The sequence below is a fragment of the Mustela putorius genome, unplaced genomic scaffold (assembly GCF_011764305.1).
Source record: "Mustela putorius furo isolate JIRA1106 unplaced genomic scaffold, ASM1176430v1.1 tig00000596_pilon_pilon_pilon, whole genome shotgun sequence".
NCBI classification, from domain to species: domain Eukaryota; kingdom Metazoa; phylum Chordata; class Mammalia; order Carnivora; family Mustelidae; genus Mustela; species Mustela putorius.
Window position 1 is genome coordinate 8547064 of NW_025421428.1, and position 15739 is coordinate 8562802.

At 44.0% G+C, this 15739-nt stretch overlaps 1 protein-coding gene across 8 annotated transcripts in view; it reads left to right on the top strand.

Moving 5' to 3' along the window:
• The first annotated feature begins 262 nt into the window (after positions 1–262).
• The window catches only part of ZBTB43 (zinc finger and BTB domain containing 43), a 35636-nt gene continuing 20159 nt past the window's right edge, over positions 263–15739 (top strand). For 2 of the 8 annotated variants that reach the window (XM_045082418.1, XM_004757293.3), the window contains exons 1-2: positions 10079–10214; positions 14168–14291. The gene's annotated coding sequence lies outside the window, so the exon portion shown is untranslated. The other 6 variants (XM_004757295.3, XM_004757296.3, XM_004757294.3 and 3 more) reach the window with 6 other exon arrangements.

The window sequence follows — 15739 nt, forward strand, 5'->3', positions numbered from 1 at the left end:
AGACAGAGAGAGATGGGGAAGCAGGCTCCCTTCTGAGCGAAGAGCCCAATGTGGGGCTCCATCTCAGGACCCTCAGATCATGACCTGAGCTGAAGGTAGAGGCTTTAACCCACTGAGCCACCCAGACGCCCCTGTTTTGCTACTTTTGAAAAATGGGAGGAACTAACAATACTGGACTGTTGTTGTCATGGCAACAAAAGGCAGGCCTTTGAGAGGTCACGCGCTTTCAGTTTATCACAATCCCTGCCATTCCCTACTGTCTCCCCCGCCCCCAAGCACTAGTGAGGGCCTCCTCTCTGCTCCCACAGATCTTAGTTCCTTTGCTGGACTGAAACTGCCTTTTCACCTCTCTTTTCCTGCTGCACAGCAAACTCTCTGAGACCAGGTATTATCACGACTTCATTCACCCTAAATCCTGTAGGCTGGCTCGGGGCCCGGAATATTGCGGCCTTCAAAAAACATTTACTAATTATATTGGTTTCCTATCGCTGCCACCACAAATTATATACATTTAACCACTTAAACAGCACAAATTTATTATTTCACAGTTTTGTAGGGCCATTTTTTTTTTTTCTTTTTTTTTTTTAATATTTTATTTACTTTTTCGACAGAGAGATATCACAAGTGGGCAGAGAGGCAGGCAGAGAGAGAGAGGAAGAAGCAGGCTCCCTGCCAAGGAGAAAGCCCAACATGGGGCTCGATCCCAGGACCCTGGGATCATGACCTGAGCCGAAGGCAGAGGCTTTAACCCTCTGAGCCACCCAGGGACCCCTGTAGGGCATTTTGTAGAGAGAGGATATAGGTCAAATGTCTGACATGGATCTTGCCCTTCCTAGAGAAGTTCAAGGCAAGAATCCATTTCCTTGCTCATTTCCTTGGATTGTTGGTAGGATTCAATTACTTACAGGTTAGAGGACAGACAGTTTCCTTGCTGGCTGTCAGCCAAGGACCATTTCCAGCTTCTGGAAGCCACCCACATTCCTTGGCTAGTGGCTGCCTTCCCCCATCTTCAAAACTAGCAAAAGCAGGTTGAGCCCCCTCCTAATGCTGCAAATCTCTCCTTTTTCTTCTTCCATCTCATCTCACACCCAGGCAAGAGAGGCTTTTCACTTTTAAGGACTCGTGGGATTCAATCAGGTCCACCCAAGGTAATTCAGGGTAATCTTTCCACCTCTGGGTCTTCAACCTTAAATCACACCGGCAAAGTCCTTTTTTTCCATGTAAGGTAACATATTCACAGGTTCTGAGGATTCGGACAAAGACATCTTTAGGGAGCTGTTATTCTGCCTACTACACTGATGAATGAAGGTATTGAAAAATCAGCTGGATGGAGAAACAAGCATGGGCAAGGGCAGGTCACCCACAGCTGGAGAGGTGTGCCTGCCAAGGAGGCCAGGACGGCAGAGAAGCTAAGTTCGTGGTCCACAGGGAGGGTGGGGACCTACGGGAGGCAGGAGAGAGCTGGAAAGGAAGACTTTTCTCCATCAAGGGAAGGATTAGAGTAGAACGCTCTGGGGCCAGTGAGGATACTGGGCAGGGAAGAGTTAAAATTCCAGGCAGAAGGGCAGGGGTGTGGTTTTAAACTCCCTTGGATTAGAAATTGATCTTCCTTATAAACCAGAGTTAAGCTAGCTTCCTGACCCTTTCAATACAAATATGACCGGAGGGAAAGGAACACCTCTTCTCCTATGGGGAGCTTGGTGTGCCCCCAAGATGGCTCCAAGTAGCCAGAGCAGACCTCTTACTAGTAACCCCTGTACTAAAATGCCCGCTTACGCTGAATTTTATTCTATTTCTGTCCCAGGACCTCATTGTTTCCAGAAGAACTTGACCCTTCCTTTGATGTACACACACACACACACACACACACACACACACACACACACAGCCTTTACTGAAAGATCAGGATGCCAGAGGACAGGAGCGAACATCATTGAGCATCCAAGCCCAGAACTCCTTAAATGCACATATTAAATATCCTTTATGGGTTTTTTTTTTAGATTTTGTTTATTTGTTTGACAGAGAGAGAGACACACACACACAGTGAGAGAGGGAACACAAGCAGAAGGAGTGGGAGAGGAAGAAGCAGGCTTCCGGCCAAGCAGGGACCCTGATGTGGGGCTCGATCCCAGGACCCTGAGATCATGACCTGAGGTGAAGGCAGACGCTTAATGACTGAGCCACCCAGCCGCCCCTCAAATATCCTTTATCTTAAGTGAACTTTCATGCTTCCTGCATCTGAGACTTCTGGCCACAACGCAGACTCCCCAGGGCTCTCCCCATCCCGCTGGGTTCTCCGGACTTTCATTCTTGTTCTTCACCCTCTCCTGAATGCCCCCCCCCTCCCCGAATTCTTCTCATCCTAGGACACAGAGTAATGGCGATACCTTGAGTGCTTGGCCCTGATTCTTCACCCCTCCCTCCCCTCCTCACTAGGTGACTCTGCGGTTCCCCTGCAGAGCGGGAGAGGAGTGGACTTTTCTTCTCCTTGATTGTGGACTCAGCCACATGCCTCGCTATGGCCTGTGGGATGTGAAAGGAGAGGATAAAAGCAAAAATGAGAAATGTGCTTTCACAGTGCAACTTGATTTCCTGAGAAGAGTTTGCCCTGGGTCACTCCTGTCCCTTTGGCGGGGCACAGAATGAAAACATGGGCAGACCTGAGCCCAACCTGTCAAGGGACCCACAGCTTGAAGCAGACTTGTCCACTAGAGCCCAGCTTAAATCAGCCACCCCACCGCTTACCTGCCGACACAAGAGTGAGAATAAATAGTCGTTTTAAGCCCCTGAGTTTTGGGGAGAATTGATTTTGCAATGATAGCAGACCAATACAGTCATTGGTGCTAGAGATTGGGGGCAAGGAGGTTGCCATCATATAAACCTCAAGAGGCATTGGGTTTGGGACCAGGAATAAGCAGCAGGGAAAGATTTACAAGGGCTGGGAAGTGGTGGGGAAACCAATGTAGCGGGGCAAGAGAAGGCACCAGCTTCTCTGTGTTAAGTAGACAGAAACAGCCCATAAAACGGTTGTGCGTGGGGCGCCTGGGTGGCTCAGTGGGTTAAGCCTCTGCCTTCGGCTCAGGTCATGATCTGAGAGTCCTGGGATCGAGTCCCTCATCGGGCTCTCTGCTCTGCGGGGAGCCTGCTTCCCCCTCTCTCTCTGCCTGCCTCTCTCTGCCTACTTGTGATCTCTGTCAAATAAATAAACAAAATCTTTAAAAAAAAGAAAAAGGTTGTGCATGACGATGCAAGTAGCAGCAAATTTGTCTAACGAACTTTTAGAGTTGGAGGAGGACTTCCAGGGGCAAAATGTTGAAAATATGACTTTCTTGCTACTAGATAAATGTGAAAAGGTACTACTACACGGAAGAGAGATGCTCAGCAAACTGTGCACCCTTATGGGGAATACCACTTAGCAACAAAAAGGAGTACACTGCTAAAGGCCCAGCAGCGCTCCTGAAGGTTAATCTCAAATGCATTACCCTAAGTGGAGGAGGCCAGACCCAAAAGGCTGCATATGCTATCATATACGAGTCCATTCTGGAACAGGCAAAACTGTAGGGAAAGAAAACAGAATGGTGTTTGCTAGGGGTGAGGGGCCGGCTATGAAGGGGCACCAAGGAATTTCTCCAGCGGCTGGAACTGTTCCACATCTTGATCCTGGTGGTAGTTCTATTGACTGTATGCATTTGTCAAAACTCATAAAGTGAGGGGCACCTGCCTGGCTCAGTCTGTGGAGCGGGCACCTCTTGATCTCAGGGTGGTGAGTTTGAGCCCTATGCTGGGCATAGAGCCTACTTAAAATTTAAAAAAAAAAATTTTTTTTTTAATTATTAAGCCATATTCCAAAAAGAGTAAATTTAACCATAAAGTGTACCTTCATTTAAAAATGCAAAGGTAGGAACATCTGGGTGGCTCAGTCGGTTAAGCGGCTGCCTTCAGCTCAGGTCATGATCCCACGAACCTGGGATCAAGCCCCAAATCGGACTCCTTGCTCCACAGGGAGCCTGCTTCTCCCTCTGCCTGCTCTGCTTCCTGCTCTCCCCCTGTGGTATTCTCCCCCCCTCTCTTTCTCTCTGACAAATAAAGAAATATGTGAAATCTTTAAGAAATAAAACAATAAAAATGGGAAGATATATCTGCACTAGTCATGGGAACGTAGGTTCTGCTAAAATAATAAACACCCAACTTTGAAGTCTCAGAAGCTTACAGCTTTCAAGGCGTTATCTCTTCATTATTCTCTGTTTTTATCTCTGGTCAGCCTGGGGCTCTGCTTCGTGTTGCACTGAAGGACTCTAGGACTAATTTTGATGGGGCAGCCACCTTCTGGAGCTTTGCTGGTCTCTGTGGCAGAGAGAAAGAGGAAAGAGAAAAATCATGCCCTAGCTCTTAAAGCTCCCACCTGGAAGTGATCCAAGGCACTTGGATGGAAAAAAAAGAAGTGATTCCCTTTTCTTGCTAGTCAAAGAAAGTTGCATGGTCCTATCTATGTTCAAGGGCGGGCTTACCATACACCCAGGAGAAAAATGGCAAATATTTGGTAGACAGCACTAATGAATTCCACAGTCTCCACTATGATGGTGAATTTGTCAGTTCCTTTTTGTACTACCGCCAGTTTTTACTCTTGACTCTCATTTGGAGCTATAACACTGTGTGGATACGATTTAGAATGATTATGTACTTCTGGTAAGCTGAAGTCTTTTCATTATCAAGTAGCTTCATTTTATTAGTCATCTTTTGCAAAGTTAGGCTGAAAGATATCATGACGGCATGAATCGCACACTTGCTCTTAAAGTTATCCACCTGGAAATGAGACTTTTCATTTGACATGAGTCAAAGAAAGTTACATGCCCACACCTGAATGCAAATTGTCAGTGCCTTACGACCATAAGGGTTAATTCCTCACTCAGGGTCTCTGTCCTTTGCGGGTCATGTGTAGCACTACCCATTCTTCATTCTGTATCTTCATTCAATGACCCAGGCCACAGCCACCTCCGCATCTGGGATATCATCTTGTGGCAGAGGGAGGGAACCATGGTTCATAAAGCTCAACTCAGGAGTGCACACATTTCACTTCCATTCATGTTTCAGTGACTCAGCCTAAAGTCCATGGAGTGGGAAATGCAGGCCTCAAAAACAATACTACAATCCATCACACTATTTTTGGCATTGACTCTGCCTTAAAGTCTATTTTGTCCAAAGTTAAAATAGTGAACAGCATGAAATCTCTTCTACCACTCTTTTAATTCAAATTTTCCATCTTTTTGTTTCAAACAGTATATACCTTGATGATTTTTTCCCCCATGATTTCCCATCTCAAGTTTTCATGAAACACAGAACTAAAAACATTTATGGACCAATCTATGAGCAGAATCCTTCCACACATTTGCAGACCTTTTCCTCATTCATTTACAGATGCCTCACCTACAATGAAACTGGATAATTTTTTTAAAGATTTTATTTATTTGACAGAGGAAGAGAGAGATCACAAGTAGGCAGAGAGGCAGGCAGAGAAGGGGGAGGTAAACAGGCCCCCTGTGGAACAAAGAGCCAGATATGGGGCTCGATCCCAGGACCCTGAGATCATGACCTGAGCAGAAAGCAGAGACTTAACCCACTGAGCCACCCAGGTGCCCTGAAACTGGATAATTTTTTTAAAAAGATTTTATTTATTTATTTGACAGGCAGAGATCACAAGTAGGCCGAGATGTGGGCAGAGAGAGGAAGGGAAACAGGCTCCCCCCTGAGCCACCCAGGAGCCCCTGTTGATACATTTTAATTTCTTTTTCCACTTTATTTTGTACTTTGTATTTTTTCCATGTTTTATGTTTTTATTTCTGCCTTCCCCTCTTTTCTTCCTTTCTTGCTTGCCTTCTTTTTTTAAAATATTGGCTTTCAGGGTGCCATGGTGACTCAGTTGGTTAAGCATCTTCCTTTGGCTCAGGTCATGATTCCAGGGTCCTGGAACTAAGCCCCAAGTCAGGCCCCCTGCTCAGTGGAGAGTTGGCGTCTCCTTCTGCCCTTCCTCCCAACTCATGTGCACTCTCTCTCTCAAATAAATAAATAAAGTCTTTCTTAAAATGTTATTTTTCTTCCTCTGGTTTGGTCAGTAGCTCTATTTTTATTCTTTCCATGGTAACCCCCCAATTCTATTTTTTTTTAATATTTTATTTATTTATTTGACAGAGAGAAATCACAAGTAGGCAGAGAGGCAGGCAGAGAGAGACAGAGAGAGAGAGGACCCTGGGATCATGACCTGAGCCAAAGGCAGCAGCTTAACCTACTGAGCCACCCAGGCGCCCCGGTAACCCCCCAATTCTAATGTTCATATCTAATTAAAGTCTAATGTTAATCAATATTTTTATGGACAGTACAAAGACCTTGGATTAATTGAACCAGTGGCTCCAACTCTTTGCTTTCCCTGTATGCAAACCCTCTGCCATGATCCTTCATAGCTTCCTCCTGCTATAACGCTGGACTGAGTCATGTGATTTGCTTTGGCTAATTAGGTGTAAGAAGAGTCTTGAAAATGTGCTTGTACATTTCCATTGCTCTCTTTTGTGTCCCTGCCATTGGCCATGAGAACTCACCCTGACAGCCTGGCTGGTGAGTGAGACACATGGAGCAGAGTAAAGGCCCCTAGCCAAGACCATTCTAGATTAGCTGAGCCCGGACACATAAGCAAGTCCAACCAAGCTCAGCAGAGCTTCCTAATCCACGCCCAGCTGACACCAGACGTGTGAGTAATAAACAAATATAGCTGTATCCCTCTGAGGTTTTGTGGCTGTTTGTTATGCAACAGATAACTCATACATGTTCAAGGACAAGCTTACTATACACCCATTACCTTCCAGTATCCTCTTATACTTCACATACAATCACTCCATTATTTCTGTTTTGCCTTTCTGAATCCCACAAATTATAAATTGTTCTTGTTTCTTGTCCTGTTATTTGTTCATATTTACTCATGTTTGCTATTTTATTTGCTCACCAACCTTTATTGTGACTCAGATCTTCCTCCTGGGATTTTTATTTCTTCTTGAAATGTATCTTCTAGAAGTTCCCTCAGTTAAGTTCTGTTCGTAGAAACTCTTAGGTGTTTTTTTTTTTAACTTTTTAAAAAATTTTTATTTATTTATTTTTGAGAGAGAGAATGAGCACAAGCAGGGGGCGGGACAGAGGGAGAAGCAGACTCCCTGCTAAGCAGGGAACCTGATGCAGGAATTGATCTCAGGATCCTGGGATCATGACCTCTGAGTTAGAAGTCAGATCTTAACCAACTGGACACTGAGGCACCCTGAAACTCTTTGTTTTTTTCATCTGAATAGTACTGTGTTTTCATTCTAACTAAGAATGGATTTCATTCTAACTAAGAAGGATCATGGCAGAGGGTTTGCATACAGGGACTAAGACTAAGTAGACAATTATTTTCTCTCATTAAATTAAGGCGATTGTTTCATTAATGATATCATTTCATACTACTATTATAATCACGGCTTCCATTAGTGCCATTGAGCAATCAGGAGCTGGTATCACATTATTCTGTTATAGATTGTCTGACTTTCCTCTCTGCTTTTAAAATCATCTTTTGGGGAGCCTAGATGGCTCAGTCAGTTGAGTGTCCAACTCTTGGTTTCCGTTCAGGTCTCAGGGTCGTGAGATTAAACCCCTTGTTGGGCTCCTCGCTCAGACTGTGATCTGCTGGAAATTACCTCTCTCTGCCTCTCCCCCCACGATCATGTGTTCTCTCTCCCTCTCTCTCTTTCTCTCTCAAAATAAACAAATGTTTTAAAAAATTTCTCCCTTATGCTTTGGTGTTCTTCAGTTTCACCAGAATAGATCTAGGTTTTCTATTTCCTTATCATACCTGGTAATTCAGTGCGTTTCTCAAGGATTCTTATCCTTCATCGATTCTGGAAAATTCTCAATCATTATTTGACAATTGCCTTGCTCACATTCACTTTATAATCTCCTAATATAATTGACAAGCCTATGATGAACCTCTTCACTCTTTTCCATTTCTTTGTCTCTCTGGGATGGTGTTTGGATTATTTTCCTCAAATCTATCTTTTAATGCACTAATTTCTCTTCAGCTAGATCCAATTTGGTGCTTAAACCTTCCCATGAGCTACTCGTTTAAGGCAGATCTTGGGGCGCCTGGGTAGCTCAGTCAGTTAAGTCAGTTAAGTCAGTTAGTCTCGGCTCAGGTCATGATCGCAGGGTGCTGGGTGCTCAGAGCAGAATCTGCTGGGTTATTTCCCACCCCTCTCCTTCTGCTCCTACCCTATTTGTGCTTGCTCTCTCACTCTAAAATAAATAAAATCTTTCTAAAGAAGAAAATCTGCTACTTGATTTCTCTGCTTATTTCCTTATGGGTTTTGTGGTTCTTGATTGTGAGATCATATTGATTTGGAAGCCTATCTGTGGGAATTCTTTGAGACCTGGGTTGACAGTGAGTTCTGCCAGATAGGACATGTGTGTGTTTCAGCCAAGTACCAGAGGTACTATCAACTCAGACCCATTTTAAATTGAAATGTTCTGCTTGTGGGCTTTTGGACCATGCAAACGTTGTGGCCATCTGATGGTCAGACTTTAACCATGCCTCCATTAGAGGTAAAATGCACTGCCTCTCTACCTAGAGCCAAGACAGAGAGAGACAACTTTCCTTGCTGCCTAGCTCTGCTGGGGAAGATTTTTTTTTCTTCTAGTTTATCCTTCCCCTAAAGATATATCCCCTTTTGGGGTCCCAACCTGATCTTCCAGTTTGGCTCTCATCTTGCCTGGACCTCGGTAAGTGCCCCTACAGCTAGCAGTATCATCATTGTTTACCTATCTCTAGAGATGACTTTCAAAATATTTATCAGTATAGGGGACCTGGGTGGCTCAGTTGGTTGAGCAACTGCCTTCGGCTCAGGTCATGATCCTGGACTTCCAGGATCGAGTCCTGCATCGGGCTCCCAGCTCCTTGGGGAGTCTGCTTCTCCCTCTGACCTTCTCCTCTCTCATGCTCTCTCTCACTCATTCTCCCTCAAATAAATAAAATCCTTTTTAAAAAAATATTTATCAGTATAACACACATGCTAACCTATCAGAACAATGCAGACTGTATCTCTGCATAACTTCTGAACATCAACACTATCTAACTCCCTAGGCTTGTGTTTCTGCTTTCTTCCTGGTCTCAGATGATTTTCCTGACTTTCTCACAAGCTTATCTATGTATTGAAAAGGGTGCTTTCAATATTTCTCCTAGCATTTTAACATATTTTGTTGCTGTTATATTTGAAGAGTCTACAATATTGCTAGAAATAAAGTCCAAGTAGAAATGTATTAGGCTCATGCAACAAAACATCCAGAGGCAAGCTAAGCACGGTAGCTTAATGTCATATGAGACCTAGGCTCTTTCAGTCTTTCCATTTTGCCAGCTTTAGCATTTGCTTGTCACATCATAAGCACATGACTGGGACTGAACTTCCAACCTTCGGGTCTGCTTAGAAACAGGAATCAAATAAAAATGACAAAGCACTTGAGGATACTCAACTAAAGTCCTAGTGGACTTTGCTAAACCCACACCTACACGTTGGTCACCTGACTGCCTTGTCTAACCACTGGCCAATGAGATTAGCATGAATAGCCTGGACTAATTATGAGTCATTCCTTCTAGCAACAGTGAAGATCTACCTCCCCTGAGATCAAAGAATCTCCACTAGTACCTGAACAAAATGGGAACCCAGCACAGCGCCTGCCACATAGAGGAAACTGTTCCTTTCGTTGTACATGACTTGAGTATCCACTAGGTGCCAAAGGCACTATGGGGGCAAAAAAAGGATTTGACACGATCTCTGCTACGCAGCAAGAAAGAGATAAAGTTTGAAATGGGGTTAGGACTTCGTATCAGCTCCCTAATTCCCAGCAGCGGCCTCACTAACAGCCCTTAAAGCTAATTGACCTGCGCCAGGTTACACTGCGCAGTAGCTGGCTGCAACGGCGCGCTCTCTGGACGCCCCGCCCCGAAAGCCAGTCTCGCATGCGCACACCGCTTTCTCTCTGACGCACCCCCGGAAGCACTGGCGTTTTGGGGGGCGGAACCGGGAAGCGTTTCCGGGGGCGGGAGGCGCAGGCTGAGGCGGTCGCGGCGGCGACGGCTTGAACGGGCCTGACGCCGGTGGCGGAAAGTGTCCGGCGGCCGGGTTATGTGAGCGCGGAGCCGTTAGCTGGTACTGCGGAGTCGGGACAACAGGTAGCGAGAGGGCAGGGAGGGAAGCCGGAGAGGTTTAAGGGCTTCTCTGCAGGTCCCGGCGCGCGCGCGCCGCTGGCCCGGCAGGCCCGTTCCGCAGACCGGGATGCTTCAGCCGCGCTCTGGCGGTTGGAGTCCCGGCAGCCCGGTCCGACTCCTGTGGTTTCCGGCCAGCCCAGTACGCGGACCGCGACCCCAGGGCCGCCGAGGCAGCGTCTCGCCCAAGGTCACCCCGTGGCGGCGGACCTCGGCGGGCCAGAGCGCTTAGAGATCCCGCCCCGGTACGTCTGCCGGCCTTTCGGGGGCGCCGTGTGGGTGCGGCGTGGCGGCCTCGGGTTCGAGCCAAGGCCCGGAGAAGCGCTGCACCCGGACTTTGCTGGTATCTGCCTCTGTTTACTTCTAAGTCGTGTCTCACGTCTGTTGCGGTCTCTGTCACCTGTTGTCACCTACCCTTTCTGCCTCTCAACTCTGTTCCTGTCAACTTTGCATTTCTCTCCGGTTTCTCTCTCTTGAGCGCATCTCCATCTGGACCTTGTTTTTGTTTCTCTCTCTGCTTTGCTTGTGTTTCTTGACCCTTTGTTTCCCTCTCCGTCTTTACTCTCATTCACGGCTTGCCTGTCAGCCCTGCGCTTTGGCCATCTGTGTTTCTGCCAGTTTTGTGTCTTGTTTGTGGTCTCCTAACCGGGTTTGTCTGGGCGGGGCGGGGCAGGGCAGGCTTGCCCGGACCTCTGAGCCATGCAGTGACTCATGACCCCGTGAAGCTTCCTGAACTGGTGACATTCTCAGCCAGTAGACTGCAGTCTGGCCTCAACTCTGACAGGTGTCGCCCAACCTAAGTGTCCGGGTGCAGGAGCTCCTTCTGGCAGGCAAACTGGAGACCATCTCAAGGCCAAAGTAGCTTGATAAATCACGCCTCTTCCTACCCATGGTTTTTAAGCCTGCACAGCTCCTTTCCTCGCTTTGCTCCATCCACTTACCCCAGGATAGCCTCCAGGGCTCTCAGGAGCCAGCTCCTTGGGTTCCAACTGCTTAACTAGGCTTGTCTACAGGCAAAGGAAGGGTCAGTCTAAGATTCTCTGCCCCTTGGGGCTCATGGAACAGGAGGATTTCTGGGAAGGCTGTTTGCTTAGTTAAGAGATTGTGTCACTGTGCAGTTAAATTATTAAGAAACCTCATAACTTGGGATTTCATTCTTTGCTTTACTAAAGTACTCACTGAAGAAGTAAGCCAGACACAAAAGAACAGTTATCTTATGGGTCCATTTATGTGAGGTATCTAAAATAGGAAAATTCAGAGACAGAAAGTAGAATATAGATTACCAGGGGCTGGCAGAGTAGGGGATGGAGCGTTACTGTTTAACCGATCCGGAGGTTTAGTTCGGAATGATGAAAAAGTTCTGGAAATGGATAGTGGTGATGGTTGCACAACATTGTGAATATGCTTAATGCCACTAATTGTACACTTTAAATAAAATGGTAAATTTTATGTTAAGTATATTTTACCACAGTACAGGAAAAAAACTGCTCATTGGAGAAGCTTGGAATTAATCAGCTCTTTGAAAATGTGATTTTAAAATTTTATTTTTGGATGTTAGAACATTTAGTCGAACCTACTGTTTGTTGATACCTGCTCTCATCACAGCTAATGTTCTTAGAAAGGAGTTTGGTTAAAAAAAAAAAAGTTGGTTAAAATCATCCCTCAAGTTTTCTTCTTGGGGCAGATTCCTGCCCTAGCTCTTCCTTAGATATAATGCAGAAATCTGCTGTATACCCATGGGAAATTTGAGGAAGATTTTACTTTTTACAAGAAGAAAGCTCTTAGGGTTGGAAAAATAACCCTGTTATTATGATAATGCAAAATTATGTGTCATTTCCTGTGTGTTTTCTGTTGGGGGAGGCCTTTGTGTACTGTTCTCTTAAGCTCTCGGGTTGCGGGTGTTGTAGTTTATCAAGCTGAATTACTTCTGTATTGAATCCTAGATACCATAGATTGTTTTCTCTGCCACCAAAGAAGGAGAAAACACTGCCAATTAAGCTATGACATGTGCTTTTTAATCATTTAGGTTTCTAAAAAAATTATTTTTTAAAGATTTTATTTATTTGAGAGAGAGAGAGAGCACAAGCAGGGGAAGGGCCAGAGGAAGAGGGAGAAGCAGGTTCCCCGCTGAGCAGGGACTCCAATTCTAAGCTCTATCCCACCATCCTGAGATGATGACCTTGAGCTGAAGGCAGCTGCTTAACTGACTGAGCCACTCAGGCACCCTAGGCTTATAAAATTCTTATTGAGAAAACATTTTTAGACTTACTTAGATATTTTTAAATGACATCATTCTACAGCCTAAATAAAAAAGAAAAAGAAGTGAAATTATTTGGTTAAAGTGTTTGTTACAAACTTTTAACATTCCTACCCTTAAATACTTTTCAGTTCAGAGTTCGGTCCTTCCTTTCCTACAGTGTCCTCCTTTGTGTCTTCAGAAATACTAATGAGGCTCTCAGGAATGCTCTATCTTTGTCTCAGGCAGTGACAAACATTAAAATCTCCACTTGGCCATCACATCCTGATTGCAGAAATTTTGAAATATGCCCCTTAAAATCAGTTAAATATACTCTGTATCATTGTCATGAACTTTTCCTTTTTACCTTATTTATATGTACAGTTGCAATAGAAGGATTTTTGTCTTATTTGTAACATGTTGAGAACAAAAATTTTCCTTTATTTTGTTGGTCTTCTGTAGCTAATCATTTTCCTGAAACTGAATACTGTTTCTGCCTTCCTTGAGTTGAGCTTCTTACCCCAAATGCTAATGAATATGAGAGGGCATTTAAAACCATTTCCTTAGCTATATATTGTACTGTAATGGCAGGATGACTGATAAGTGGGGAGTTAGTGGTTAGAACAATACCTTTGCTTTTGAATCTCAGAGTTTACCACAATGGAATGTTTGCCCTGAGTTTTAAATAAAACATTCAGCAGTGGCTTAAAATTAAAGGAAGAATCAAACCTCATCAAGTAGGTAGCTAATTTTTTTTTTTTTTAATGCTAAAACAGGTTTTACTAAGTTCTTCACCCGAAGTCTTCCAAGTAGAACTTGCAGGGATGCTGATTGACATGGTCTGGAGACTGAAACGACTTTTCCAAAGGATAGTTGAATTCTGTAAAGTTACATAGACATTGATCAGTGTTGGTTTTCTGTTTTTAACCAATGTGCCATGGTGTGGTGTAAGATGTTATTAAAACTGGGTGAGGGGTTGCGGGGTGTAAAGAACCTTTGGCGATTTTTTGGTGACTTTTATGTGAATCTAACATTCAAAATTAAATTAAAAATACAAAACGGGGGCGCCTGGGTGGCTCAGTGGGTTAGGCTTCTGCCTTCAGCTCAGGTCATGATCTCAGGGTCTTGGGATTGAGCCCCGCATCGCATCGGGCTCTCTGCTCAGCGGGGAGCCTGCTTCTGTCACCCCCCCCCCACCTCTCTGCCTGCCTCTGTCTACTTGTGATCTCTGTCAAATAAATAAAATCTTTTAATTTAAAAAAATATATATATAACACGGGGGTGCCTAGGTGGCTCAGTAGGTTAGGCATCTGCCTCAGGCCTAACCATGGTCCTGTCCTGGGATCAAGTCCTACACTGGGCTCCTTGCTCAGCAGGGAGCCTGCTTCTCCCTCTCCCTCGGCCTGCTGCTCCCCGTGCTTGTGCTCTTTCTCTGTGTCAAATAAATAAATAAAAATCTTTTAGAAGAATAAATAAGCTAAAAAATACAACACAGAAGCAAAGAAGGTACAGAATTGAAGTTAATATAACCAAAAATACCAGTGTTGATTAGTTTTCTTTCTGCTACTCACACACCTGTAGTATTTATTAGGAAGGTACACAGACACGGTAAATGTCACCAGCATCTCTTTTACATTTTCAACATGATTTTTTTCTTTCAGAAGTCAGTGCGATTTTAATTTGAAGCAAAACAGAGAAATGGGTTTCTCTTCCTCATTCATCCTTACTGCTTTCTGATGGCCATGGCATAAAGGGCTTTTTCCTAGGAATACAGCTTTGCATTAGGTAAGCTATGAACTTACTAAAAAGAAAGGTTTTTTAAATTTTTTACTAAAATACTTCTTTTCAGCAAAAATAATGATGTAGTTGTATTTAATTGCTCTAGACCAGAGTTGCTTATACTTCTATTCTGGGGAGGAGCTCTTGTGTATTTTAAGACCAGTCACTGCTTTACATTATTTAACTTCACAGGAACTTCTCTTCTGAGTGACTTGTTTTAACTTAGAAAAATAATAGATTTAAATTAAACTGTTTTGAATCCTGACCTACCCTTCTGAGATATATGATGTGGGACAGGTCTTTTAACCTTCCTGAGCTTCAGTTTATTCATTTTTAAAATTAGTATGAGGATTCAGGGATATTACAAGAGCCCAGGTTTCCCTAGTCTGTTTTGTGAACTGTAAAGCATTTGGCTAAATACAAAGAATTTTGGTAGGCATGGGGTATTGGTATTTTTATACATTTGCGCCAGTCTTTAGATTTACTGAAGTGGTATTTACTGTATTTAAATGTGCTCCCTATAGTAAGCATGCAAATTACCCTCTGATCTGATTATGAAATCTCTGGAGGGCTTCAGGACTGATGGGCCTACTTCCCTATTAATGTCTAAAACTTGACATACTATTCTTTAGCTGTATAATTAATACAGGCTACTGTTAAACTCATCAAAGTTGGAAGATACCTTGAAGATCATCTAGAGCTCGGTGATTCTTCAATATTTCCCAGTTTTTCCCTGCTTTTAAAAAAAGCCAGAGAGCCTCCGTGAACTATGGAGGGAGTGAGTGGGAATAGGTTGGGTTACTATTGGGTTATTGTTGTCATTGTTTTAAAACTGAACTATGTGCAAGATAAATAAAATTGCTAGTACATCATTAAGTCTGAAGATTGTAAATAATTTGCTCTGGAGTTTAGGAATGTATTGTATATTATAGATTATTTCCATTTATTTGTGAAAATAGTATTCACCTTTACCTTTCATACTATCATCAGGCTATATTGAGCCTGAGCAAGTGTTTTGAACCCAACTTCACCACCCACTAGTTATATGACCTTAAGCAGATGGTGTACCTCTTTGTCTGGTTCGTATTATATATTCTATACAATAGGAATAAAAAATACCTATCCAGGGGTGCCTGGGTGGCTCAGTGGGTTAAGCCTCTGCCTTTGGCTCGGGTCATGACCCCAGGGTTCTGGGATCAAGCCCTGAATCGGGCTCTCTGCTCTGCAGGGAGCCTGCTTCCCCCTCTCTCTCTGCCTGCCTCTCTGCCTACTTGTGATCTCTCTCTGTCAAATAAATAAACAAAAATCTTAAAAAAAAAAAAAACTATCCAGTGGGTTATTTTGAGGACTAAGATAAAATATATACAGTGCTTTTGTACAGATTTTGGTACAATGCACACATTTAATGAATAGTAGATACTGTTGTTATCTCTATAATTAGATTTTTCCCTGTT